This window comes from Pteropus medius, unplaced genomic scaffold (assembly GCF_902729225.1).
Source record: "Pteropus medius unplaced genomic scaffold, Ma_sr-lr_union100, whole genome shotgun sequence".
Lineage (NCBI taxonomy): Eukaryota > Metazoa > Chordata > Mammalia > Chiroptera > Pteropodidae > Pteropus > Pteropus medius.
The window spans coordinates 3,216,042-3,241,807 of record NW_024354875.1 but is presented as its reverse complement, the minus strand read 5'-3'; the positions used below and the strand labels follow the sequence as shown (position 1 = coordinate 3,241,807).

The following is a 25,766-nucleotide window of genomic DNA, read 5'->3' as shown; positions in this document are numbered from 1 at the left end:
CTTGTCTCATAAACAGCTGAGCATTTATCCTGAAAGAGTAAGGAATGACTGACAAAAAGAGCAGCACTCTGTTGTGATTGTCATTATTGCTGTTATTGATCATTTATGAGTAATAGCCAAAAATTTGGGATTATTCTGAACATAGGTTTAGAAATCCATCTGGCTATTGGGCTCCAAATGCAAATGAGTCAGACGAGATACAGACATGAGGAGGGAGAGGGGAAGACAATGCTATTCAAGGAAGCAACTGACTTCACTTCATACTATTGATCATCTAAAACATTTGGAACATTGTCTATGGTTTCTTAATTCTAGCTTGCCAGTGCCTTTGGAAGCTCAAGCTTCTCTCCCCTTCCTCATTCTATTAGCATTTACATAGCACTTAAAGCTATAAGGCATTCTTACCACCTTCGGTGAGATGATAAAAAAAAAAAAAAATCGTCAGTCTTGTTTTCCTGGTAAGGAATCTGAGTCACTGAGAGTTCAGATAAGTGACGCATTTTTGAAGCAACCAGCAGTGTCCAGCTGAGTTGGTTTTGGAGCCCTTAACTCCTCGCTTACCATCTTCACTCTTGACCCACACCCATTATGCACAGAAAACACTGGCACTGATTCAGTCATGGGAAGTAAAAGTTTACACACATTTTAAAAAATTAACCACTGCTCATCTGCTTGGGTTAGATCAAAAGGATTACAATCAGAAAGCCAATTCCTGATTGAATAATTGAAAACCGAAAGGATATAGCTGTCAGTCTCTATTCTCCCTTGCCTATCGACCCTTAATTTTGTCTCGGTAGCAATAGTCACCATAATCACGTGTCATCTAAGCCCAGCCATGATGAGTCAATTTCTCTTTGGTCCAGGTTTGGATAAGGGCTGAGTTCTGGCAAAGAAGTGAGAGGAAGTCTGTGTGAGATTTCTGGGAAATGTTTTCCTCCTGGTACAAAAGGAAACAAGAAGAAATAGCCCCTCTTGTTGTTGCCACCTTCTTTCTGCTTAGGATGCTGTCCAAGAGGATATAATACTTGCCATCCTGAGTTGATAAACCGCTGAATATGGCAGAACAGGGTTTTGCCAGAAGCCTGGGCCATAGATGTCCAACCCCGGAATGGCTGACCTCCCAACGACCTCTTATGTGAGATTAAGAATACCTGCTATTTGAGCCACACTTATCAAGTTCTCTGTTACTCATAGCCCACTGTGTTTCATTGATACTCTAAGTAACGAATGATATTCACAGACTATTACTGAAGCTCTACGTGGCAGATAAGAGGAAAACATCTAAAATCTTAAAGATTTTTTATAAGATATAGAATACTTGGAAAATAAAATTTCATGTGGCTCCTTGAAGCTCTCTCAAGTCCGTGTTGTATCAAATATAAAAGTCCTCTTTTATGAATGATACCACGTGGTTGGGAAATTCACATGACAGACAGAAGAAAACCTTCCACTGCCAGAGTATCGTTGCCCAGTGAGAGAGCTAGTTGTGGGACATACAATGAAGGACAAGGAACAGAGAAACAGCAGGAGATGTGACACAGATTATAAATACAGCCTAATTAAATGCCAGATTCATAGCACGAATGTTTAAAAGCAAATAATTTTTTTCCTCTGAAGTTAAAATGGAATAAGTTAAGACTGAGAAATTTCTTTTTCCACTCTTGAAGTAAACCATGACTAATAAAGATTTTTTGATGCAAAATGCACTAATAAAATGTATAATATTTGTGATGTTTATCAAAGAAAATTGGAAATCATGAAGTACAATAAGCAACAGTGCATCAAACCTTTCAGAAGGTATATGTCAACCTTAGGGATTCAGAGAAGGTAAAAAATGTAATATTGTGCAGAGAGTTTTGCTACTATTTTCACAAAATGACAGCTATAAGAAGCCTGGAGAGAGAAGGAAATAATTCTTTGCACAGGGACAGGATTGACTTTAGTCAGTTTGTGCCCACATATAGAGTTCAGATAGTGTCACACAGAAAGTAAATATGATTAGTGGCTGCACAAAGAACAGCTGGAGAAAAGGTACATCTAGGAGTCAACGATAAACGTAGAGGTATTTAGCTCAGCTGAATAGCCTTTCAAGTCCATAGGCATTTGTCATAGGAATAATCACTCAACTCTTTGAACTTCTAGTTGACGTGAGAAAAGAAGAGCTTGGAATCCAGACAATATTAGCTTGAGGGTGAGAAAACCTAGGCTCAGTTACTACATCAGTTGAATGACTGAGAAAGTCACTTAACATCCCAAGCCTCAGTCTCTTTGTCTATAAAACACAATAATTAGAAGTTAAGTGCTTGTGATGAGTCTGACTCTGTCAAATTTAATAGAAGAAGCGATCTTTGAAGGAAGTACAGGATCTCAGAATTGGGAGTGGATCTGGAGACCAGCTTTTCAAGCTTGCTCGGGTAACAGGTGGGGAGTGGAGACCCAGAGCGGTGAACCGATGCTCGCAAGGCTTCATGACTAGCAAATGACAGATGGGGCTACGGCCCAGGTAGAATGACCGACTGCCCTGTGTGTCAGGGATAGAGGGATTTTTCAGGATGTGGAATTTTCAGTGCTGAAGTCAAAAAAGTTTCATACAAACCAGGACTCATTTGACACCTTAAGATCAGATCACCCAGTTTCTGGCTCCTCAACTACACCTATGTACCACAAAAATGTGCTTCTAGTGTCACGACGCTGGTGGCATATGACATCTGCAAAGGTACTCCATAAATGACTTGGGCCCATTCTACTGTTGGTGATATTTATTGTCTGATCTTGCCTTTGAGGTCTCATTCATGTCTTCAACCTCAGTCCACTTCGCAAGAACATAGAAGATTTCATAGCAGAGAGTCCTTCAAAGTATAGGTATCGGGGGATGTGACTTGTCTCCACCCAGATCTGGTAGCTGTCTGTGAGATATAGTCTGAAGGTCACCAAGGGACTCAACGACACCCTCAAGGCTTGGCTTGCTGTAATACCTACTTTTTCCATCATGGCAATATTTATTTGGAGAAATTTCTGAAAAATACTTGTCTATCTACCTCCTTTGTCACCTGAAGTATAGTTTATCAGATTCCAAAGCACAGATATTTAATCAAGTTTATTAGTTATAATGCTTTCGACAAGTACAAAAAACTAGGACAGAAACTAGCATATTCAATACTGAAAATTATTATTATACATATGATACTCAGAAGTAGGTCAGTCTTTAGATGTATTATGAAGATTTGTAGCATTTTTTTCTGTTTCCTATTTTTCCCTTAATATCAACTTCATCGTGATCTCTTCATGTTTTCAAAATGGCTTCCTCCGAAAATTTAACTTATGTGCTATCTTGCGCATGTTAAATAGAAGACAGAGACATAGAAATATACTCCCTACGCATGAACTTTAAAGCTATAAATTTTGTGCCCACCTTTAGACCGACCACTCACCGTCACTGAGGTATGACATGTCAACCAAATTCTATCTTTGTCTAAAGCTAGGGATAAAGTAGATGCTTGAACACAATTAGGGTTCTGTTATAAGGAAGGAGATGAGAAAGATTAATAGGTAGGCAATTAAACTTAAAATCTGTTGCCAATTCAGCGCCATCCCTGTCTCTCCATCTCTTTCTTACATTTCAAAGGCTAAAATCCTATAGCTATATTTCCCAGAAGCCCTCATGCATAAGATACTAGTACAATTCTTCCAAAGAGAGACAATTCTGTGAAATGTGAATGGCAAAAGAGAAGCAGAAGCTGTCATTCTCCTCTGGAAGCAGCTGGTAAACTGGTGGGTGACTGCAGTCACAAAGAGTTCAGGGCTTCCAGATGTTCTCTGAACTACTCACAATAGCAGTCAGCAGGGAAAATTGGAGGCAGCATCTTATGATTCCTATCATTCCTGATTTCCTAAATAGTAGTGGATGTTGTCCTTGACCATCACTTCTGCCAAACCTTCCTACAGTTCTGCAAACACCTATTCTTGGTACTAAGTTATTTTTCCTTTTCAAAATATCTAGAAGAGTGTCAGTTTTTATGATCCAACTTGGACTTATTTTAAACCCAGCATCTACTACACCAGGGGAGTAAAGACAGGGTGGAATATTAAATAGATTCACTCCGACTAGCATAAATGCTATTAGATAATTAAGGGTCAGGACTGCCAAGAAGGAATGTAATATTTCCACTGTCATTTCTAATCTTCTTCACAATGTTTTATAGGATTGGTTCAGATTCATGACTAACTTGCCAACGTTCATTTATTGACTAGATACCCCTCCACGTACAACACAAAACTTACATTTGGAGCCCTCTATACATTCATAGAATATCTCTGCAGGGAAATAAAATGAGAACCACAAAAATCAAATTTCTAAGAAACTCCACCCTTAACTATTAGAACAGCAATAAAAGAAACGCACATTTATTTTCTTTATAAAATAGAGATAAAGTTTAATAAATAATGCCTAATAATGCCCAAAGTACAACCAACTTTCTCATAAATTATTGTTAGAATTGTGAATTGATTAATATTGTCAAATTTGCAATTTGGTAAAATATATCAAGAATGTTTAAATGTTTGTACTTTTTGACTCAGTAATTTCAATTCTGAGAATATGTCCTAAGGAAATAAGTCCATTATTAAAAAGCCATATTCCTGTCTATATCTAGTATAGTGCTTTCCATAATAGCTCCAAAGTATAAACAATGAAAATAGTCAGCCATAAAAAATTGGTTAAACAAAATAATAATAAAATATATCAACTCAACTAAGTATTTTGTAGTCATTTAAATGATAGTTATAAATACCAGTTAATAATTAATAATATTATTAATAATAACATTAATATTCATCTTATTGTATAAAATTCAAAATATTGAATCAAACTTAATCAAAATATAATTACAGCTATGTAAAACATGTATGAATATAAGTTTGCGGCACAAGGAATAAAATGAAATATAAGGTTTCTTTTTTTATGATTTTCCAAATTTTTGGAAATACAGAGATGCTACATTTATAACATAACCCTTTCTCTAGTTTATTTTTATCATAAAATAATATATGCTCATTAAGGAAAAATGCAAAATTATAACATATGCACCGGTTGGCTCAGGCTGCAATAACAATACAATGCACTCGGTGACTTAAACAACAGAAATTTATTTTCTCATGGTTCTAGAAAGATGGAAGTCTTAAAGCCCAGCAGCACTGATTTCTTTCTGGGGCTCTCTTTCTGGTTTGCAGACAGCCGCCCTTCTCACTATGTCCTGATCTGGTAGCCAGTGAGCTCTGCTGTCTCTTCCTCTCCTTATAAGGTCACCATCTCTATTGGAATAGGGTCCCATCCTTACAATCTCATTTAACCTGTATTACCTCCTCACGGACCCTATTTCCAAACACTGTCACATTGGGGATTAGGACATCAGCATATAAATTTGGGGGAGAGTCAATTCGGTCCACATCAACATGTATCCAACAGTTAAAGTATTGTCTCCCATTAACCTCTTTCCCTGTAGGACAGTGCTTTGATCACACTGGGATGTATCTCCACAGATGTTTTATTTTTTTCCTTGTGTCTGAAAATATTTGAAAAACATATGCAAATAACCATAGAATATCTATGTACTATAAGATTTTCATCACAAAATAGTGAACCTCTGCCTCTGATTTTCCTAAGCAACAGGAGGATCCTCAAACTTTTAGTTACAATTTTTGCCATTTAAACCCTTAATTCTAAACTATACATTTATACCACTATTTTTATTTATTGATTTTAGATGTTGTCTACCAACTTCTCATTACATTTAGCTCTCATATAGTTCCTCTTCCCAAACTTTTTCCTCATCTTCCACTCCTCTCATACTGAATTAAGTAATCTATTTATTCTGACACAATTTCTGAATTTTTTTTTTCTTTTGAAGACTCTCATCATATCGAAGAGGGAACCAGTAATGCTGAGTTGTATATTATTAATGTATATAAACATAGGAAAATATGATTGCTCGAAAATATGTGAGGATTTTTATATTATTTTTGTCTCCTATGATAAGGAAAACTCAAAGCCTGAATGATATCCAATTAATGGAGCTGGAACAAGTAATATCCAATAGAAAAAAAAAGAAACCTTAACATTTACCTCACACCATACACAACATTAAATTAAAATTAAATGAAAAATTCTGAGGTATATCATAAACCTAAACATACGGTTAAAAATTCTAAAAGAAAACATAGGATAATATCTTTGCCACTTTAACTCAGGCAAAGACTTCTTAAATGGAGAGAAAAGAAAATGATAAACTAGATTTTAGCAAGAGAGAAAGATGGTGAACCAAGAAATGGCTTTTGCTGACCAATATGACTTCCACCCACATTCTCTTGATACAAGTAAATCATGTGGCCTCTTGTGAATTCAGCAGGGTAGGATGTTTAACCGTCTGCAGAGAAAGTAACATGAGGAGGGAAAAGTTATATTTTACCAAGAGAAATATGATCTTCCCAAAAGAAATCTAGAGTGACAAGAGTTAAGAATGTCACCTTTTCTTCATTTCTATAGGCTACTGATCTGAAACAGGGAAGCAGAGCAAGGAAGATCAGAAATAAAAATGGAAGCGCAGATGCCACCTTACTGATGAGACTGTCTTCACTGAAAATCTTAGCAAATTGGAGAATTTGGGAAAAGTTAGCTGAGTGAAATTAAAAAAAAAGAAAAAAGACTGACAATGTTCTAAAGGGGGAAAAAAACATTTTAACACCAAAAATGTAGGGAAATATAATATGAAAATAACAGATAATTCTTTATTTTATTTTGTAAAAATGAAACAAACCACATTACTTTTAACCACAGAGCAATAGCCACTTCATCAAGGGAGTGGCCGGGGTATGAGCACCTCCTGACAGAGGACAAAGATTCTATGATTTGGGATGCTCTTTAGCCTGTTTCATCACATTGTTAAAACATGGCCACCATTTTTCTTTCGCAAAAAATAATAGACTATGAAATGAATATATGTATGATTTGTAATTACTTGACTGTTTATTTAATTTGGTTAATCTAGTCCGTGCTTTTTTCGTAAAGGAATAATGAATTCTATAACCTTTTTTTTTTAGAAAGACACCATCCAAATGATGACCAACAAAAAAAAAAAAAAAAAAAAACAAAAAAAAAGTGTATATCGGACATTGTTGTAACTTGCTATAAACTCATGAAATGTAATATGCACATCAAACAATAAAATATGCTTCCTGATATATCTTTTATTCCTTATTACATAACTAAGGAAACTGTCTTTTTCTTTTAAGTCAACACTTCAGATCGTCTTTGGTTTGCGTGACGAAGAAAAATTGCATCGCTGGTCACACCTGTGGAACCTGGCTAGAAAGGAGAGAGACGCAGCAGACAGGCTTTCATATCTTATTAGGAGCCGGTGTCATCCTGTGAAACGATACCTGCATCACAGCATTCCATCCAACTCCTTGGTCTCAGGTAAGATAATTATATCTGATCACAGAAGTATTTTCTGGTTGTTGTTAGCCTGTCTCTTAAATTTCTCCCTTTCGAAACACGTTGAGAAGTGGATGTTGCAAGGGCAACACTATCGTGACTACTAAAAGTAAACAGAACGCTGAAGGGCGTGGTTTTGTTCCAGAGCATGGTCCAAGTGTATAGACTCTTGCAGGTGATGTTTCTGTTTTTCTTTGTAATAATACATAGGCAATGGTTATGAAATTAAATAATTTACATTTGAATCAATATTTAATTTTAATACCCAAATGTTAATCATGCATTTATTTTAAATTAAATATTGACTTATTGACAAATTCCATTTAAATAATGAAGTCTCACAATAATGGAGAGAGGTTGTTTAGGAAGCGTATTGTGGGATGCAGTTATTTTTAACCAAGAGAAAAGTGACTAAATATCAGCATTGGCTGTAAGCAAAGATATCGAATATCTATAAACTGTGACTCCACAGATATTTCTATTAACACACAACTCCTATATTTCTTTTTAAAAATGCTTCAAAAATACTATAATATCATACCATGTGCTTCTAAATCATCATATCATTTTTTATAGATTAGCTTTTGTACTACCTCACCTCTCTGCTTAAGACTCTCCTATGTCTCTGTCACTCAGAGTAAGATGTACAATCCTACATGATCCAGTCCCTTATTTGCTGTTTAATCTCATCATTTCCTTTCTCTGCTCCTTCTCTACGTCACCCAGCCACGTAGGCCTCTGCACTATTCCTTGAATGCAGCAATTACACTCCTCCAGCTTAAAGGCCTATGAGCCTACTTTCCTTCTCCTTAGAATCTTCCTCCCCTAGGTAGCGCCCCCACCACACCCCCTGGCTCACGACCTCCCTTCTGTTTGCCCTCCAATCAAATACCACTTTATCTGAGTCATCCTTGGTGTGTTGTGTGTATTATGTGTGGTATTGTGTTGTGTGATAAACTGAATGTTTGTATACCCCCAAAATTTTAAATGTTGAAGCCCTAACCCCCAATGTGATGATATGTGGAGATATTTAGAAGGTATTTAGGGTTAGATGAGGTCACAAAGAAGGAGCCTTGGTCTGATGGGATTAGTGCTTATATAAGAAAAGACATCAGAGAGCTCGCTGCCTGTCTGCCATGGGAGGACACAGCAAGAAGGTAGCCATCTGCAAGCTATTGGGCTCTCACCAGAGCCCAACTATGCTGGTACTGATCTCAGACATACAGCCCCCATGAACTGCAGGAAAATAAACTTTTGTTCCTTAAGCCACTCAATCGATAGTATTTTGTTATGACAGCCCAAGCTAACTAATGCAGTGCACATACATCTGCTGGCTGGCTAATGCAAGTTGTTGGCTGGGTTCTCAGTTCCTCCCCAAGTAGACTACACAAGTGGACTAACAGCCTGGGGGCTGGCTTCGCCCAGAAAAAGCATCTCAAAGAAAAAGAGTAGGGTAGCGTTAGGCCACTTTATAATCTAGCCTCAGAGGTCGCATAGCATTATTCTGTATTGTAATAGAGCAGTTACATCTCACCCTGGTTCAGTTGGAGGGGCTAAGAGATGCCTCCCTTTCTTTGGTAACCAGTCATGTTCTAGAAGAGAATATTACTCTGGCCTTTTTAGGAAACTACAATATGTCTAAAATTCCTTATTTTTCCAAACTGCTAGGGACAGACATAACCAAGTTCTTCTCACTTAGCTCGAGGTATGGAAAAGCAGCTCCATCCTGTCTTCCATGTGGAGAGTGGAAGGAGGAAAAAATGCAACAAACGCCAACATCATTCTCCAAAGAAATCCCCTTTTTCTTTCCCTTCCAGCTTGGGACTTGTTTTATCTCCTAAGTGGGTGTTGGGCTAACAAGGCAAAACAGGTCTTTACTTTTTTTGCAAATCCTATATAAGTGGGCTAGCGCCTGAGTGTGAGAGCTCAGGGATGCATAATTTTTTCACTGTTGGCTTTTGGGGAGACTGCTGAAATAGAGACAGTCTCACTTAAACATCTCATTAATTAGAAAGTCAAATTTGGCAGCACATAAGAAAACTACAGCCAAATTTAGTGGATTTAGTTAATTTTAGATATGCAAGGATGTGTCGATATTTAGAAATCAATTAACATAATATTTGTCACCCATAAAATATAACATGCTTTTACAAAACAATAGAAAAATGCACAGTCTCATGGGAAACAAGTTAAGGGTATAAAGTGACAAGTAACACAGATACACATTACTAATATCCAATGGATAAATGTACAATTTCATTCGATAAATAAAGATTACACAAATCAAACCATATACTATGTTTTACATATAAAATTATAGATAATATATAATTTTAATACTCAGGTGTTTTTAAATTCTCTGTCAAGATTCAGATAAATAATGTCATCACTTTATTAAAGCTTTCAACTATTTCTCCAAAGGGAAGGAATCCTAACCCGTTTTCGAGTCTCCAAGCACTTTGTTCACAGAGCACTTCCAGCATTTTCTACTATTCATCTTAGCTATCTGTGCACGGGTCTCATTTTTACCACTAGATAGTATTTTCTTTGAACGCAAGAACCATGTCTTATTAATCTTTTGTATCCTTAATGGCACTTAGCTCGATGCCTTATACAACATTTATTGAATAACAAAGACAAAAATGATGTTAGTAATAAGCCTGATGTTTATTGAGTTTCCTACGTGCCCAGCATTGTATAAAGCACTTGATAACAAATCATTTAAGCTTCACACACCCTCATGACAGACGCTATTATCAGTCTAATTACAGACTAGGAATCAAAGGCATAAAGAGAATAATTAATTTGCCTACGCAAAAACAAATCTTTTTATTTGAACCGTTTTCTCTAACGGGCCTGTCAATGTATCCCGGAGGTCTTATAGCATTCTCTCAGCATGTGATGACAGAGAAAGAGGGAGAATAAGAAAAACCTCCAAAGAATAAAACAGAGGTAAATTAATTGTATATATATTTAAAGGAGGAGCAAAAATTGGAAACTAAAGTGATCTGACTATACGAATTAGAGAAATGGAAGAATGGAAAGGTAGTAAAACATAGTTGCTATTTAAAGATTGTCATCTTAAGAAAATAATCAGTTAAATGACTTTTTAACATACATTCTTTAAAGTGATGGGCAAAAAGAAAAACACTCATGGACATGTAGATCAAATGTGTGCTAGAATACATTTTGCTTTCTAATTATTCATAAGAATTTAAAAGGCGTTTCTCTATTGTTGTTGATCACAGCTTTCTGTAACCCAGCCCATCTTCCCTTTTAAAAGGAGTGTTAGTCTGATAAGGACTAAAATGTTGTTTACTTTTCTAATTCACTTTGGCATGTATTCAAACCCCACAGCCCTAAAACTTTGAGGATATTGAATTTGGACATTCAAGGGATGAAAGGGCACATGTAAAGAGGTTAGCTGTGGTCTCGCGTACTTACAGGATCTAGAGCTTCTGTTGCAGAATAATGGTAAGCCTGACTTTTTCTGCCTAGAAGTTCATGGGCTCAGAAGGCTCCAGACAATATAGGCATTCACCAGGCTCAGCTCGTGCTGGATGAAATTGAAATATTGGATCACAATTGAGTGTAAACCTACACCGCTCTCCATATAACCATCTAGGGGTGTGTAATTCATGGCAGAAACTTGAATTTGTAAAAGAGGAATGTTAGATGTAATAAAAACAAGAAGAAATGAAGTGAGAATCCCAGAGCTTTCCTTGCGTGCCAGAATAAAGTTGGCGGGTGTTGCATTCTTTCCTTTTGTGTGTCCCTTCCACACCTGTTGCTGCTTTCCTGGGGAAATAGCCAAAGTGATCCAATTTCTAAGTCTTCGTGGAGAGTAATGATTTTGCCCAAGGAGCAGGAAGCCAGGGTTTACACTTTCCACCATTGAAAAAATATCTTTGATATAGGAATATTGATTTAGTGTAGTGTCTCAGGGAAAGCAAAATGCCACTGTGATATGCAGGCACTACAGAAAAGTTGATCGAGATGTTAATAGATTGAATTACTCATGAATCACCTGTGACTCAGAGCTTGGTTTGTTTTTTTTTGGTTGGGTAATTGGTTATTGGTTGATTTGTTTGTTGGACATGTTGTGCTGGAGAAATGAATCCTGAGATAGCTGTATCTCTTGATGATTTCATACATATTCAGCTGAAAATGTCTGCCCTCCTGGTCATATGGTCCCCAGACTAAGTGCAGGATCTGATTTTGTTAAAAGTAAAAAATTCTGCTGCAAACATCATAGCCTACTGGTTAAAGTTTATAGGAAGAATGTTTGATGCATGTACTCATTTATCAATTCTGTTTTGAGTACTTGTTTGACCAGCTATACCCCAAGGTTAGGAAGATAGTAATTATCCACGGGAAATCTAAAAGCTTGCAATGAGAGATAAAACGATCGTAGTAGCCACAGATGGTCTACTTGGGACTGTGTCACACATTCTTGATAAAATATTGTATTGCTAACAAAATCGCTGTCCTATATAAATGTGTTTATATTCGGGCAGAGTAGATTTTATTTTATTTTCTCTACCACAGTAATATTTGACAGCACAATCATTTTTTCCTTCCTGGTTTATAATTCAGTACTGCCACCTTCACCAAGCCACCTAACGTCACCAAACCTCAGGTTTCCCAACTTTCTAATAATAATACTTACTCTTTGGAGTTGATGGGAGAAGCAAACAGGATAATAAAACATATCTTTTCAGGAATCATAATAGCACAGTTCTTTTCAACTATGAAAGCATATCTCTATTACTAAATCATAGACATCGGCACAAAATAAAATACAATTCTAACAGTCAAAGGTTTCCAATACAGAATGAATGGCACTGGGCTGTTGTGATTTCTATCACTGGGGAGTTTTAAGCTTGTGATCACTTGAATGGAAGGCTGCAGAAGAGATCCAACCTTCAGATGGGAGATTGACTAATTGACTTTCAAGATCTTCTTGAATTCTATTATTTTGGCCTGTTATTTATGTTTCATACTCTCTTCCTGGATGAAGTTTTTATTGTGGTTTTTCCTAGAATGAGTAAAAAGTGAAAACAATAGCAATTCTCTGCCAGGATGCCCTGGAAAAGGCCATGGAGGCGACCTTTCTGACATGCTCAACTGACAAATTTATATAATCCAGAAGAATGGGACTCCGGTCTCCTGAACACCTGGATATGTTCATCAAAGATTGGCAGTTTTATGTAGCTCTCTTATGTCTGACGAGGTTAACCAAAGATGATCCAGGTGCCAAACCCAGATCAATTGGACTTCAGAGCCTTTGCACTTGTACAACTTTTCAGATAAATTTGTCAACTGCCATGCAAGCCTGGTTAAGCCTCAGCAACAGAAGCCAGATTTCTTAGACTATCAGCTTAACTCAGCAAATGAGTACTAACCAGTGTTTACCAAGAACCTTGAGGCCTTGACCTATATAAGAAAAAAATATGGTTAAGGTTCTTGAGCACTAGTCATGATTAGATATGGGATATGCCATCATTTACATATATTTTTTCTTTTTCTTTTTTTTTCTGACTCCAGAACTGTGAGAGACTCATTTATATATATATATTTTTAAAAGTCCACATTGGAAGTATTTGATGAAATTTGCATACCTCCAGACAGAATTGATGTATATACACACCAATGAACTTAGAAACTTCTTAATCTCCAGTCCATGAAGTGACTGGGCACTGTGGTCCTGGCTAGTGGAAATTCTGGGGCTGAGAAGTTCTGGGCTTGGAGAGGAAGGTCAGTACTTCTTGCCCACAATTTCCATCATAGAATTGAGAGACCATTAACATAAAAAGTATCACAAAAAGGTGTCTATTTGGAATAAAGATAAGTTATCTGAATTGGACTAATAAATCCAAGAGTATTAGACCATAAGAGAAAACCAAGAAACGAAGCTAAAAAGATTAAGAAGGAGAGGAAATTGACATGCTAGGAAGTTTGATTTAGCTTAAAGAAACTTAATTCAGCTGGAGGAATATTCTTCTTGAATTTGACTCAGCTGGAGAACTTTTCTGGTCTAGAATTAGACATTTATTGTAACTTATTCTTCTTTAGCATCACTTGTGGTGGGCAATTCTAGATTTCTCCCATGTCAGATTTCACTTCTACTTCCAGTTAAATGAAATATTTCCTCCCCACCAGTACCGTCACCCCTCGCTTTCAGCAGTTAGGTAAGGCCATGAAACTAGCTTTGGCCAGTGAAATGTGAGTGAAAGCTGTACGCCTCTCTTCCAGGAAAGCTTTGTAATAATCGCTGGAGCTTGACATTCCAGCCCCTCTCTCCCTGTCACAGGGAACCCTGACGAATTATGTTGAGACTGAGGTGCCATAAAATGGTGTGGAATAAATGGACCAGATCCTCCCACCAACCTGCGATGGTCGGATACATAGCATGAGAGAGAAATAAACATTTGTTGTTTTAAGCAACTGCATTCCGGGGTTGTTTGTTACCACAGGTCACTTGTCCCTCCTGACTGATACAATGTTCATGACCACAGGATAGGAGTACAACAGCTCTAGTTAAAGGAGTTACAGCAAATGAACTGAAACAAACATGCAAGTTCCCATTCATTTCTCCAAAGCTATGGCAGCAGGTTCTAGTTTTCTAGAAACCTTTATAAAGTAGCAAAATGCTAGTTGAAAAATAAAAGACCAATTTATGATGTATTGGGTTCTTTCACACAACACTTTGTAACTAAATGTGCATTAAACTATGAGTTTTTACAGGACAGAGGATGAGACTTTTCTTCTTTACAAGTGTCCTAGAGCCTACCACAGAACTGTCAAAACAAGAAGTTTCCTGAAACATTACTACTAAAAATTGCTGTTCTAGGCTACAACTTCATGGAAAAATTCCACCCCTCAATATTATCCTTATCTTACCTTTCTAAGTTAATTTAATTTGATTCTTGGGTTCCTCAGTGTAAAAGGCTTTGCATATGCTGTTCTCCACTTTTGTAGTGTTCTTTACAACCCTCTGCTGAATTCAGCAACACCTCCTGTAGAATCACTTCCAAACATAATTAGCCTAAGCAGGTCTTAAACCTTGTGGTCTCAGGACCACTTTACACTCTTAAAAATTATCGAGAATCTGAAAGAGCTTTTGTTGACTTGGGTTATAGTTATTTATATTCATTGTATAACAAATTAAAATAGAAAATTTTAAAATACATATTTATTTAACATAACAACCATAATAAATCTATTACGTGTGAATAGAAACATATTTTTATTTTAAAAAAATAGAACTATTTTCCAAATCAAAAAAAAATGTTACTAAGAATGGCATTGTTTTACATTTTCACAAACCTCTTTAATGTCTGGCTTTAAGAGAAGACAGCTGCATTCTCTTATCTGATTCTGCATGCAATTTTTTGCAATATCCCACATCCTATGTCTCCTGAAAAGTCTCCACTGTATACTTATGAGGATATAAGGGTGAAAATGGAAAATGCCATCTTAGTGTTATTATGGAATTTTTTTTTTTTGAATTTGTTCATCCCTGAAAGTATCTTGGGAACGAACTCTCAGAGGTCCCTGTCTTTCTTCTCTGAAATGCTTTTGTTTAGGAAACCCTATAGCAGAGATTATTCTTGATTATTCTCCAATTGCTTTATGTATATTAGATGTGGTCCCCAACCTAAACTGTAAAGCTATGAAGGCAGCAACAACAAAAGCTTATGAAATACATGAGTGCAAAACCTGCTGTAAATACAACCACAGAACTTCGACACAGGATGATCAAGTATTAAAGTTCAATTTTTTCTTAAATAAATGTAACGTTACAAAAATAATCCAGGCTTTTAAATTTTATTTCATTCAACTTATTTCCATACGCAGAGACAACCAGAACAATGAATTAAGTAGCCATTTTGACAATTAATTTTTATACTTTTATAAAAACATATCTTTATATAATATTCAGTATAATTTGTATGTTTTCCTTACAAAAATATTGTTTTATGCAGCTTACTTCTTTTTTAACTCAAAATTCTGTTTTTCAGATCTGTCCACATTGCTATTTATAAACCTAGGAAAGTCATGTCTTACTTGTTCATTTTCTAAGTGGGGATGTTTGAATTGTCCCCAACTGGTCACACATACCAATGATGCTAAATGAGTGTCTTTGTTCACGTTTCCTTAGCTATGTGTGCAATAATTGCTCTAGATTAAGCTCTTAAAAATGGAATAGCTGGTCTTCTGTACATGTGCACTTTTCTATTTTACTAGATGTAAGCGCTCCAAATTATGTACCCCTTCCCTATTTCTACCACCAGTATATGAGAGTGCCATTTGCCTTATATTTTATATAGTCAGGTTTTATTTGTGTTATTGTGCCCCCTGAGCCTACCATTGTGCTGGGACATAGTGAGCCATCAGCAAATTCTTGTTACCTGCAACAGCTTTAGCCTGAAGTTTGGGTGTTTGGATGTGGACACATTTTATAAACAGAGACACACTGCCTCTTTCCCTGTCCTTTGTGATCCATGCAATAGACTAGAGGGCTATTTCTCAAGTAGACCCAGCAAGATATAATATAAATCCAGAAGCTTCTCTCTCTCTCTCTCTCTTTTTTTTTTTTTTTTTTTACCAAGAAGCACATTATGTTCCACATTCTTTAAGTACAGTAGCTCTGCCTGCTTTGATTGTCCAAGGCAGCCATTCTGTCTATGAGGTCAGCATTACCGAAGTACTGAGATGCAGCTGAGATGCTTCATCCTGGACAGAAGCTGCCAGAATCCTCTCCTGCAAAGCAAACTTTACTGTGGGATGCATAGCTGTGTGGTGAGAGAGCACTGTCTGCATTCAATTATTCTTCTGCGAGGTTAATGTGAATGTTTCAAGACCCTACAAATTACCAGATGTCGACGACCAGCTCAAATGTGTTTCCTTGTCCCTATAAACTGAGAGAAAATGTAAAAGTCGAAGGGGAAGGTGGTATCTCCTTGATTGTGGTTACTTCAAATACGTATCTTTTCATTTGAGGGGAGTAGTGGATGTGTATATGAGAAAACCTGATGATCACACTGTCGTAACCCAGCTTGACTTAAATACCTGTGACAGACTAAGCTTGTAACAATGTGCACATTTTATGTCAAAAATACATACTAGAGATATTAATGGCAGGACAGAATGATGTATACTAGGAATTCTGATGAATTAAGTAAAATTATGAGTCCACGTGACTTTGTGATTTTCTTGTAAAATAAAACTCATATCCGCAAAGAGAAAAATTAAGCTACATAGCATGTAGGACATTTGAAAATACCATTACGATCATTTAAAACATCAACACTGGTTATATTTGGCAGAAGAGCTGAGGTAAGAAGTATGAAAATCACTTAGCAAGACAGTGCAGTACGAAGACCAGAACGCAGTTGCCCAAACATAATCCTTGACAGCCTCCACCTCCCCCTCGACGCCCCCACCTGCCACACCCCCATTACCTTGTGATTACAAACAGAATATTCTGGTGCTCCTTTCTACTAAATTTCCATCCCTTGATCATTTCCTGGGCTAGCTGAAAGTTTACAGAATTTGAGATTTGATCCAACAACTTGCATACTATGAGTAGTTTCTGCTTTCATTAAATCTCCCTAGCTAATTCCCTGAGATATTTAGTGAATAAAATAATCTCTGGACTTTAGAAATTCCTAAATTAGGACTTGAGTCTTTTTTCTTTTCAAATTTCAGATTCTCTCTCCCCCACGCTTGAAGTTCTGAATATGTTTATTCAGCCTCCTTTACTCCAAACCTACTGAAAGGTCTGCTGGGTTTTAAATACCTGAATGTCAGCTTTAGCCCTATCCACAATGACTTCCAAAGCTAAAGGACTAATAATATTTGGTTTCATTATTATCTTAGAATAATTTATCATTCTTTCCCAAGAAAAAAATAATGTCCTGTCAGAAATAAGCAAATTTGGGATGGCTCCATGTGTAAACTTCTTACTAATATTACATAAAAATATTTTTATATTTTATATATATATATTTAAATGTATACCCATATATATGTTTAAACACTATGTTATATTTTAAATATGTTCTATTTTAAACACTATACATATATAATGTTAAAATATATGTTTCCTTTTGGAGCAGGAATTTGAGAAGGTGTAAAATTTTGGTTTGTGAATTTTATGGTTTCTTTCAACTTTGCAATAGGCAGTGGTAAAAACATACCTTTCCCAGACACTTATCACAAAGTCAAATAATCTGAGTACATAACACAAAACACATGCCAAAAATGGTAAACTCATTAAAATACAATAAATACATTTCACTTAACAAAAGCAAACAAAAAATGAAAAGGAACAAATATATCCTTAAGCTGGGAAAAATAATTTTAAACTCTCAACATTTGATATTATCTTTCCAAAAATAATGGAGCAAAAAAAAAAAAAATCACATTCCTTTTCCTTTACATACTTTTGTTCAGAGAAACCAGATGCAGAATGGAGCTTTGCTTCTCTGCCAAACTGTCAACTTTGTTTAATATTTAAGTTTCATACAACATAAACAAAAAAAGCAAAATTATTATAAGCACTAGGGTTCTGAATTTGAATCATTTTAACTGATAACTGTATATTCTGAAAATATATGTAAATCTCCATATTTCCCAGATTTTTTTTTTTTTTTTTGGTATTTCCCTCTGTAATTCCAGTGGTGATGAAAAGTAGAGTGGTTTTATAAGTGTGGGCATGCATACATGCTTTATATTTATTTCAGGTGGTATGGTTTTCCACTATTGAAGTTTATTCATGTTCTTTTGGAGGAATACGTGTTACAAAAAAATATTTAAAGGCTCCCCAAAAGACATTCTTGTGTATGGCAGTTATGGTTAGAGTCAAAAGTCATGAGAGCTAACACTTATTACTTACTCTGCACTTGGCACTGAACTATGTCCTTTACCTACATTATTCAATCTTCACAAGAATCCTTTGATGAAATACTATGTTCATCTTCATTTTACATATGAAGAAATTGAGAAATTAAGGAACTTAACCAATTTCATATGAATCGTGCATCGAGTACTCTTTTTCTCTCCCTCCCTCCCAAGAGTCACTAAAATGGTGGTAAAAGGCTGTATTATTTGTTCACAAGTATTCATTCCTGCTGAACCGTGGCCTGGCTTCCCCTTAGATGGCATCTATTTAACTGTCCCTTTGACTTTGGGCTTGGTCATACGATTTTCTTTGGCCAATGGAATATGGATGGAAGTTTTAATGCCATGTTCCAAATCGAGACTTTCAGTGGGCTTACGTGGTTTAACAGTGCCTCTCTTGTGTTCCTGTTCTCTACTATAAGAACAGCATGACCTAGATAGAGCTGCTCCTTCACCCTGGGTGCCACGATGAGAAGACGCGGGGAAGCCAGCCAAACCGGCATCGTCAAGCAGCACAGTAGCTGACCCAAAGCCCTCCTACAACGTAAGCGGGAAATAAATCTATGGTGCAAGTCACTGAGTTAATGTGGTTGGTGGTAATAGCAACAAGAGCTTAGTGAAAAAATAACAGTAGAGGAGGGAAAAAAAATCTATAAAGCCACAACAATGAAAAAGTACCAGAGAGAGGTCATCTGAGGACAAAAAGACTCGAAAATTTCTGGACAGTTGACACTTGTTGGAGGAGTGTTGTCTTAAACAGTTTTGGTGAAACCACACCTTACAAAACATGTGAGAATGCTGCAGCCAAGTTGGGAAGCAATCTGCCTTGCAGAACCTGAGAGAAAACTTGGACCCAGAGATAGCAGAGAACTCGAAGTCCATGTAGTAGCTAACCTCACCTTCCAGAATTCACACTAAACTTAAGCTCACTTGCTTAAGAAGCCTCGTTTAGTGTACAATGATCATGGTCAGCTATTGCCCCATTCTTGGCTACCAAGAGATATTAGTAATTTAAGTAAAACCTGTAAGAGAGCGAAAAAAAAAAACGACCAACATTATCATGGGTAAAGCATATTCATGCAGAAAAGAGATTATTCATGAACAGAAGAGAAACTTAAAATAACGCTAATTAGTATTCTCAGAGATATTTGAGAATGACTACATTTATAAAAAAATGAAAAGAAAGTGTCAAGGAAAAATCAGAAAACAATAAGAAGGACTTGGATGTTCAGAATATTATTCCAAAACTGGTGAAGCAAAATTTGATTATTTGAGTAAGATGGTGAACACTGGATATATTTATTGAAAAAGTATATCTTCCATGATGTAATTAAGAAATTACCCATGGGGTATTTCTTTGAGCCTGTGAATATCCTGTTTCACAACCACCTTCCATCCAATTATTTCCACCCATTGACAATCAATTCTGAATCATCATCGTATTGAGAGCAGCAAAATTATGTCTCAAATTCTATCACGCCATTTATATTTATTGTCTCTCCTATTTTTTTCCCTCCGGGTATCATTAAGGACTGACAGATTTTTATTAATTTTTAGTCAATACATTGTTATCTCTTATTATCATTTTTGCTGTAGATACTCAAGTTGCCCTAAATCTGACCTCTAAGAGCCCCTACGAGCTGACTTCTACAAATAATATGTTTTTAGGTTAATACAACATATTAAATGGCTAGACAAAGAAATAAAAAATACAGAAACCTAGGTCCATTACTGTAAAATAAGAACACTAAAATTAAAGAAAGTCTAAATGTTTCCAGATTATAAAGCAACAGGCAAATACATGAAAAAAATAAAAATAAAAAAGATTTTCTATAGTGTAATGGGAAATAGATGTTTTATCAATATTTCAGGAAATTTTATGAGGGAAAATATTTTCAATCTTGAATTCTTCATTGATTCAAACTATGAATACAGTGTGAAGGAAAAACAGAGCTATATTTAGTATTCAAAGACTCAGAACATTTATTCTGAAAACACCCTTTTCCAGAAAGCTCTATGAGGATCTATATCAGCAAAATTATAGAGGAGGCTAAAAAGAAGGGAGATTGGGCCTGGGAAATGACAGGTGTGATGCAGGAGTACAAGGAGGAAATCTCAGCCTGCTGGATGTGTCCTTGGTGGAGAGACATGTCCATCGTGGAGCTGGTGGTTGGAGGCCTCCCGTGGGCAGAAATCTAGGGAAAGGGAGTTTATCTGTCAGCTGGGATTACTGTAACAAAGTACCAGAGACCTGGGTGCTTAAACAACAGAAATATATTTTGTTATGCTTCTGGTGGCTGGAAGTCCAAGATCATGTTTCCGATAAATTTGGTTTCTGGTGAGAACACTCTTTTTGGCTTGTAGACCGACCGTCATCTCTTTACTGTACGTTACATGCCTCTTCTCTGCATGTATATGGTGAAAGAGACCTCTGCTTTCTCTTCCTCTCGTAATAATAAGAAGAAGTCCCATAGTATTATGTGAAAGGACACAGGGAGAAGAGGACCATCTACAAGTTAAGGAGACATGGCTGGAGCAGATACTTCCCTCACAGCCCTCAAAAGGAACTAACCTTGCTGTTACCTTGATTTTAGACTTCTAGACTCAAGAACTCTGAGACGATGAATTTCTTTTGCTTAAATCACCCAAGCTTCAGTACTTTGTTACGCCAACCTCAGCAAGCTACTTCAACCATATAGCTTAAAGTTTCACATTTATCCAATAGAGAACCTGAGAATAGTTATATCTCTGTACTGGGAAAAGCAGGGAAAAGGAGAAAGGGTTTACATTCACTTGATCCTTTTCTGTCAAAGCAAGAAGCCAAGAGAGAATATCTAGAATTGATAAATAAAGAGGCAGTGTTAAACATGTGTTTAGAGAGATGGGAGTAACTTTCTCCATTATTAGAAACAGACTCAATTTCCTCTAGAGACAGAATCAGGGGTGAGAAAGAAAACTGGGCAGGGAATGGTTACTTTCCATTAAAAGTCTTTCTATATGAATGTACTTTAAAATTATGATTTTTTTAAATTTTAACTAATTTTTATAATGAATTAAAAACAGTATTCAATTCAGGGTTTTTGGTTGGGGGGTAGTAGGGCAACAGTTAAGATCAAATCCTATGTAAACAAGCATCAGTTTTGTAAGATGGATCTCTACATGATGTACAAATATAAGCTACAGCTTCTAGAGTAGCCCAGCTGAAAATTCTCAGAGAATTTGAAGTTGGCACAAGTTTCCTTCACCCCTGAATCAGGGGAAATCTCAGACAAATGAGGCTCTATAAGTCACAAAGGTCTTTAAAATGAACAGTTAGTATTACTGTTGAATGTTTAGATATAGTGAACCTTAGTTAAAAAAAAAAAAAGTAGAAGTAATCTCAAACCTGCAATATGCTGAAGCTATTAGGACAAAATAGAATAAAACAATCTTGAGAAACATGCATGGAGTATTAGATGCAGTATTATATAAGGTAAGGTGACGTGAGGAGCCAATTTCATTTTCTCCCATTCTATAATTCAATCATACATAATTCAACTTCCCACCCACAGTAGGAACGCCGCCTGAAGGATTAATGGGGTCAGTGTTCAAAGATTAATGGAAGCGTGTCAAAAGGACACAGGAACTGGTTTGCAGGGGCTCCCATCAGCCAAATGGGGAAATATATGAGTGTCAAAGAGAATGACAGTGATGAATTACAACACACATAATTATTTTAAAAACCCATGAGTTCATTGTTATAATCAGAAAGAGAGAGGGTAGAGAGAGTAATGAAGAAGAATGTTATTTACAGAAGAGTATGAAAAGATTTACCTGGCTCTTAAAAGAATTTGAATAGAATTATCCTGCTCTTAAATACCAAGACAACATGTATAAAGATATCAATTCTTCAAATCTTTATTATTTAAATCTATGAAGAAAAGACAATTTATACAAATAGCTACACGACTTCATGAGGGATTTAGCAACATGACTTGAGAAAAAACAAGCTGATAAGAATAACCTGAAGAATTCTAAAATGTGTGTGAGACACAGAAAAAAAATTAGATATTTTTGCAAGAATGCAGAGAGCAATCAGTGAAACAGAATTGAGTATAGAAGTACATCTGGGGCTTTATATACCTGTTTAAGTTTGCACTTAAAATCGCTGGGGGAAAACAGAATATTTAATAAGGGAAGCTGGGATAATGTCCACCTATTTAGTGTTAAAAAAAAAAAAAAGGACACTGGATTCCCTACCTCATTTCTTCCAAACAAACTCCAAATCATCCTTAGATGTGACAGTTTAAAAAGTAAGTAACTAAATAATAAAAAGAATGGAATGAAATATAAGTACATATTCTAAAAGTCTGAGTGGAGAAATGGTTCTTATTTGCAGGTAAGAGGAAATAACTGGTCAACTGAAGCTGTAAAAGAATGCATGAAAACTTAGAATCTGTTGGCGAACTTGAGAAGCAGACTGAGAAAACGAGAACAAAGGAAGAGCAGGCCAACAAAGCCAGCACAGCCTTACAATCATGCCACAGAATCATCCTGCGAGTTTGTCACTGCCATCGCCCTGAGCCTCACCTTGGTGCAGGCACTGGGCATGACTTCTCCCATGAGTATCATTGCCAAGGACCCTGGGCCACAAATGTTGCTACAGCTGCTACTTCCCCAGGTTTATGTGTTTACATCACTGGCTTCATCCTGGAAAAGAGGCTCAAATTGACTGAACCCACATTAAGATGGCGTCATCAAGACAGTGATAGAGGTCATTCCCAACTTCAGTTTCCCTTCCAAGAAGACCAACTCGCAACTCTCCATAGCCAAGACACCACTGTGAAAATCCCAAAACCTGGGGATGAAGCCGAAGTCCTTCTCTGGACCACAGAGACCGAGAATGACCACATTAGAAGAGTAAGAGGAGAGGTTTCACATTGACTGCATCCCCCCTCCCCCAGGCCAGCACAATTAGAGAAGATCCTTATTATATTGGATCTGAAAAGATAGTAGCCGATGACTCAGAGAAAAACATCATCCAGAACAAGGAAATAACAGGTGCGAATGCACAGAGAAGTATCACTGGAAGAATAAGAAAAAAAATAGGAGAAACAATTTGGGTGAAGATGTTTAGGATATTTTAACCTCTACACCAGTATGCCTCAGAATCATCCGGAGAACTTAGGACACAGAATGTTGAGTCCCCATACAGAGATCCAGAGTAAGTCTGGAGTGAGGCCCAAGAAATTACATTTCCAAAGATACTGATGCAACTGGTCCAAGACCACATTTTGAGAACAATTGCTCTATACATTTACAATTCTTTAAAAATGTTTAAGCAGGAAGGTAGTCTAAGACATTTTTGTTTTTGAAAGATTGCTCTAGTGACATCGTGAGAAAGATGCTGTAAGGGTAGTCAACAGAGAAAAAAAGGTAAAGGCTTTTGCCAATGGTCTTAGTGAGAGATGACTAAGGTCTGAACTGAATGTGTTTTTGAGGCGAATATAACAGAGGATGAGCTTTTGATACGTATAGGAGTGTGAATAAAGACACAAGACCATGATGATACTCTTGGGATGGGAGTGAGAGAAAGAATAAAGTGAAAAATAATCTCAAATTTCTAGGCTTCCATGACAAGGGCGAATTCTATTGCCCTCAACCAGAAGAAACAAAGCAGCAGATCATAGATGATAGATGATAGATTAGATAGATGATAGATAGATGATAGATAGATAGATAGATAGATAGATAGATAGATCGATCGATCGATCATAGAATGCATTTTATATATTCACACACATATAATAGATACGACAGATATAGATAATTAGATGTGGTAGGAAGGGAGGCTAAATGTTTGTCTCTATATTTTTAGCAGTTGAGCTTAGGGCGCATGTGAGTATGAAATTTTTTGAGTTATCCTGTCAAAGAATCAAAATCTTGTATGTTACAAGCTGTGGGTGCTCAATGAATGGGAACTGGGGGGAGGGGAAGTAAGTTACCAATCAACAGGCATTATGAAATTATGAAAGATGAATAAGTTCTAGAGATCTGCTATATACCATTGCCCCTATAGTTAACAGTACTGTATTGTACACTTAAAAGTTTGTTAAGCAGGTGGACCTCATGTTAATCGTTCTTACCATGATAAAACAATTTTGAATAAAAGAAAATACTAGAACAAAAGTTACAATAAGCTGCATCTCTCCCAGGCAAAAAAAAATGTAAGGCCACTCAACCACTGAGTACCAAGAAATCATTACTGTTAACACGATCATGTGAAATATCAGAGAAGGATTCTCTTTCTTGCTCTATTATAGATTGGTCCCTTTTCTACACCACTCATCTTCTCTCCCCACCCACCTAATTCTGGCAAACAAGCTACATCCATGTGATTGCTATGGCGACAGCTCGAATCTAAGAGTGAAAACTACTGCCTTTAACAGAGACCTATCCGGCAACGTGCAACCGACCACAACAATTTCTTTCTCACCACTAGAAAAGTTGCTATAAGAGGAATAGAAAAACATGTGAAGGACAGTGAAAATTTCATGCCCGTCCTCTCCCACTTGGTGGTGACAGGGATGTGGGGAGGCAACTGAAAGACTCTCCCTTGACCTTTTATGGTGATGCTGAACGTAAGAGACTCAGGGTTACTGCATACCTCAAGTTTGCAGAGTGGCAGAACAGGCAGAGATTTTGTTAGTGCTGCTTGGGTGTAGGAGGAAGCAGAGGCAGCATAGGTAAGTGGGAGAGGGCCAAGTCAGGCCTCGTTTTCCATGAGGCTATGTTTATCAAGCTTCCATTAGGTTTCGGAGCTTTCCGTGAGTGAAGGCTGTGTCTTGGAATTGGCTAAAATCTTGAACCAGCTCACAGCCCTTCAGGAAGCTCTGGGAAGGAAGGACTCTGCTGGGGATGAAAGACAGAGCAATTCTTCCTCTGAGGTAGCACCCACCCCCAGGAAGCTGATAAGATCCTGGCTGAGTGCCAGAAGGTCATTTAATGTACTCCACACAAAGGTGAACATCAGATGCCTTGACTACAATGGACACAGGCATCTGGATGATCCAAACACAGATCTGAGAGAGCTGGGAATTGAACGGTGGACTAATGTAGGCTGGAAAAAAATGGGTACTTGAAATCAAATTTTTACCTGAGATCAAGGTCTAAAAGCTGTTTGTTGCTGAGCTAAAATAGGTACTTGTAAGGGAACTGAAATCTAAGAGCATCATAAAATGTTTACTATTCCTATACACTCCTGACTCGTGATGGCGCCTGTGGCTTTTCACGATCTTGTGGCCTTTCCTGTGGCTTTTCTTCCATTCCCACTTGGCCCTTTTTATTACTGCTTTCTACTAGAGTCATTATCATCTTACCTCCTGAAAAG

General features: G+C 36.8%; 1 long non-coding RNA gene across 2 annotated transcripts in view; it reads left to right on the top strand.

The window, feature by feature from the left end:
• Positions 1 to 25,766, top strand: part of LOC120596957 (uncharacterized) — a 91,244-nt gene that overhangs the window by 15,343 nt on the left and 50,135 nt on the right. The window contains exons 3-4 of one of the 2 annotated variants that reach the window (XR_005651277.1): positions 7,288 to 7,471; positions 18,825 to 18,976. This is a non-coding gene — a long non-coding RNA (uncharacterized LOC120596957). Of the gene's footprint in view, positions 1 to 7,287; positions 7,472 to 18,824; positions 18,977 to 25,766 lie in introns of those variants that run through there. The other variant, XR_005651276.1, reaches the window with a different exon arrangement.